General features: G+C 50.7%; 1 pseudogene across 1 annotated transcript; it reads left to right on the forward strand.

Annotated features, from left to right (window-relative positions):
• The first annotated feature begins 2,947 nt into the window (after positions 1–2,947).
• Positions 2,948–3,521, forward strand: LOC102439988 (annotated as a pseudogene). The gene has a single exon (XR_001349288.2). The product of XR_001349288.2 is annotated as a serine/arginine-rich splicing factor 3 pseudogene (transcript).
• Positions 3,522–3,881: the final 360 nt, after the last annotated feature.

Here is a 3,881-nt window from a genome sequence, read left to right on the forward strand (position 1 = left end):
ACCCCCATAGAGAGTCTTGTCACTGCTGTATGTTGTCACCTGGTTCCCAGTGAAGGTCTGGTTCCCAATGAAGGTCACTGGATAGCCCCCTTTAAGAGGTGTCATCTGGCCTCCATAAGGGGTCTGGTCCCCATTGAAGGTCATCTGGCCCCCATAACAGGTCTGGTCCCCACTGAAGGTCATCTGGCTTCCATAAGGGGTCTGGTCCCCACCAAAAGTCATCTGGCCCCCATAATGGGTCTGGTCCCCACCAAAAGTCATCTGGCCTCCATAATGGGTCTGTTCATCACTGAGGGTCTTCATCTGGTTACCTTCTTCTGGTCCCCACCAAAAGTCATCTGGCCTCCATAATGGGTCTGTTCATCACTGAGGGTCTTCATCTGGCTACCTTCTTTGGAGATTGTCATGTTGTTTGCAGTGATGGTTGTCTTTTGGCAATCAGTGAACAATGTCTTTGGGTTGTCAGTAACACCTATCATCCAGGAGGTTGCTGTGGGTTTTCTTTGATCAAAGGAGGTCTCCTTCTGGTCCATGGAGACAGTCTCATTTAGTTCTCCAGGGGGCTTATCAAAGGCATTAACAGGGAGAGTTATTGAGCTCTGGTCAAGGACTGTCCCAGGGATATTAGAACATGCAGAAACCATCATTGTGGGCCTCAAAGGAGCCATCACCTGGTTCTGAATGGACTCATGTTGGCTCTCGTCACCACGGGCAGTCGGAGGCATGTAGATCTGTGGCTCTGGTGCAGCTGGAGTTCTTGACTCATGTGTCTCAGAGAACTCCAGGACGAACTCCACAATTTCCTGAGGTAAAGAGTGAGTATCTTGGCAGTTGCCGGATAACCGAACTAGATCTTCAGCTGTGGGATCCATCATTTCATCAAGCGCGGTCAAGAGCTACTGTGTCTGGAGGTAAGGTCGGGCCGGCACGTAGTTGCTTGGTGCAAGGCCTGGCACTTATGGAGCCCGCAGCCAGATGCGCCGGCATTTATGGAGCCGCAGCCAGATGCGGTGCGTGCCTATTGGCGCCTTCGCTTGCCACGCCCTCTAGGGCGGATCCCAGGGCGGATCCCTGGGTTTAGGCTGTAATCCGCTCTCAGAACACGGATTAATGCCTGGCCTGAGGTCGCAGTCGAAGTCCTTCCCGGTGTTTCCACCATTGGGGGAAGCATTTGCCAGGGACTAGCCCACCTCTTCCCCCGCACCGGTCTACCTGGTGGACTCTGTGTCTGTCACCAGACGATGCAGAAACAGGCCCAGGGAGGGCTGTCGGCCTGAGTTAAACACACGCGAGACCTCAACAGCCAATCAATCGGTCATGCTACAGCTGCGAGTTTAATGAATTACTTCTATGCTGAAGTCTTATCAGGTCGCCTAGAAATGGTGATCGCAGTTGTGTGTGTGTGTGTGTGTGTGTGTGTGTGTGTGTGTGCGCGCCTTTGACCGGAATCGAACCTGGGACCTTTGAGTCCGCAGGTCAACGCTCTATCCACTGAGCCAAACCGGTTAGGGCCGCATTTTTTAAAAATCCTCACTTGAGGCTATGTTTAGAGAGAGGGAGGGAGAGAGAGACGCATCAATGGGTTGCCTTCTGTACGGCTCCCACGGCTCCCACCGGGAACTGAACCCGTAACCCAGACATTTACCCTGACTAGGAATCAAACCAACCACTGGGTGCACAGGATGACGCTCAAACCACGGAGCCAGTCTGCCTGGATGTAATGGCATGTTTTGATGCCCATCTCCCCACCCCCCACCCCAGCAGGGTAGCACATGCCTGGGCCAGGTGAGTGACCTTTGACTCCCTTCCCCTCCGCTCTGGTCTTGGTTGGCTCCCATCACCTATGGCCTGTCCATCACCAACAAGCCTGGGGCTTTAGCGGTTCGGTTCGTAGGAAGACCCGTCCTCTTTAGGGCTCCCTGCGAAGACCAGTGCGGACGGAGTTTGAATTCATGGGAGCACACGAGCCTTTGGGTGTGAGAGTGCGGTCATTTGCGCTGCGTTCACACACTTCAGGCGCAGAAAGGCAGAAGGAGAGCCTGGCACTGGTGTAATTGCCCGCAGCAGGACTGCTGAGCTAGGCGAAGGCTGAGACTCCGAATACTCCATGACTAAACGAATCCCGTGTTTATTTTTACCTGAAAAATTTCCCTTCTGGTCACTGAAGCCATTTTCATAATGAGCACCTATACCTACCTGGGCATTCCCATATGTTAAATTTGAATCTATCTTTGTCGTTGTTAACAGCAAGAGTAGAATAAACACATACCGGTGACAGTGTTGAAATAACTTTCTACAATTTGTGTGTGTGTGTTTGTTTTTCTTTTCTTTGGTGTGTGTGTTTATTTTAATGCCCACGCCCCTTTGCCTTGGGCCCGGGATGGTTGTTAGGTGCCGGAAGCTGGTCCATCCTTTCTGCTTGACACGGTCGCTGCAGGAAAGAAACATCTGCACAGCCTATGTTTCAAGGGACCTGGCCTATATTGCATACTGTTCTTAATATGTTTGCTCCCCTTCTTGGCACTATGTGTTTTAACCAAGGTCACCTCTCCGAGAAAGGTTGTTTCCCCAGGTAGGGATTTTTCCCTGAAGTTAGGGAGGGAACAAGACCCCTTAACTAAGTGCCAGGCGGGTAGTTAATCACTTTAACTACTAACAATCACCCTTAAGCTACATAATCTTTACTCCCTGGAATGGAGATAAGAAACGCCCTAACCTTTGGAATAGAATGGATAGGATTAAAATCAACTGGTATAAATACAGATGTAACAGGAGGAATAAACACAACCTGGCTGGACAGAACTTGGCTGGAGATCCTGGCTACGGAACCTGGCTATGCTGATGAACTGAACGCTGACTCCGTCCACACCTTTGGGAACCCCTGGACCTGTTTGGGCAGGCAATTTTGTCCACCCGGGGAGGTGCGCAGACCTGTGGTACCGGTCGGAGGGGAGCCGGAGAGTCGTCCGAGGCTGTGTGGACTTCAGCCGCTGAGTTTCTCACTCCAGATCTCGAAATGCATCGCCATTCCTGTCCATTGGATTGTAAGGTTTATGTGGGAAATCTTGGAGACAACGGTGACGAGACAGAATTGGAATGGGCTTTTGGCTATTATGGGCCACTCAGAAGTGTGTGGGTTGCTAGAAAGCCTCCCGGCTTTGCTTTCGTGGAGTTTGAAGATCCCCGAGATGCAGCCGATGCTGTCCGAGAGCTCGATGGGAGAACCCTGTGTGGCTGCCGAGTAAGAGTGGAACTGTCCAATGGTGAAAAGAGAAGTCGAAATCGAGGCCCGCCTCCCTCTTGGGATCGTCACCCTCGAGATGATTATCGTCGAAGGAGTCCTCCACCTCGCCGCAGATCTCCAAGACGCAGAAGCTTCTCCCGTAGCCGGAGCAGGTCCCTTTCCAGAGATAGGAGAAGACAGAGATCACTGTCCTGGGAGAGAAATCATAAGCAGTCTCGATACTTCTCTAGGTCTCGGAGCCGATCTAGGTCAAATGAAAGGAAATAGAAGACCAGTTTGCAAGACGAGTGGTGTACAGGAAATAACTTCATTTGACGGGAGGATGTACAGAAAATTCAAGTTTTGTTTGAGACTTCATAAGCTTGGTGCATTTTTTAAAAATATATTTTATTGATTTTTTACAGAGAGGAAGGGAGAAAGAGAGAGAGAGAGAGAGAGAGAGAGAGAGAAACATCAATGAGAGAGAAACATTGATCAGCTGCCTCCTGCACACCTCCCACTGGGGAGCCAATATAGGGTTAAGCCTCAGACTGACCTGTTGGCAAAGTCACAAACAAGTCTTCGGAGTCTTAAACAACCCAATCCGAGAGGTGGCCGCTGATTTACACGCGCTGTCATTTAAAAAATAAAAATGGGG

The sequence above is a fragment of the Myotis lucifugus genome, unplaced genomic scaffold (genome assembly GCF_000147115.1).
Source record: "Myotis lucifugus unplaced genomic scaffold, Myoluc2.0 scaffold_127, whole genome shotgun sequence".
NCBI lineage: Eukaryota > Metazoa > Chordata > Mammalia > Chiroptera > Vespertilionidae > Myotis > Myotis lucifugus.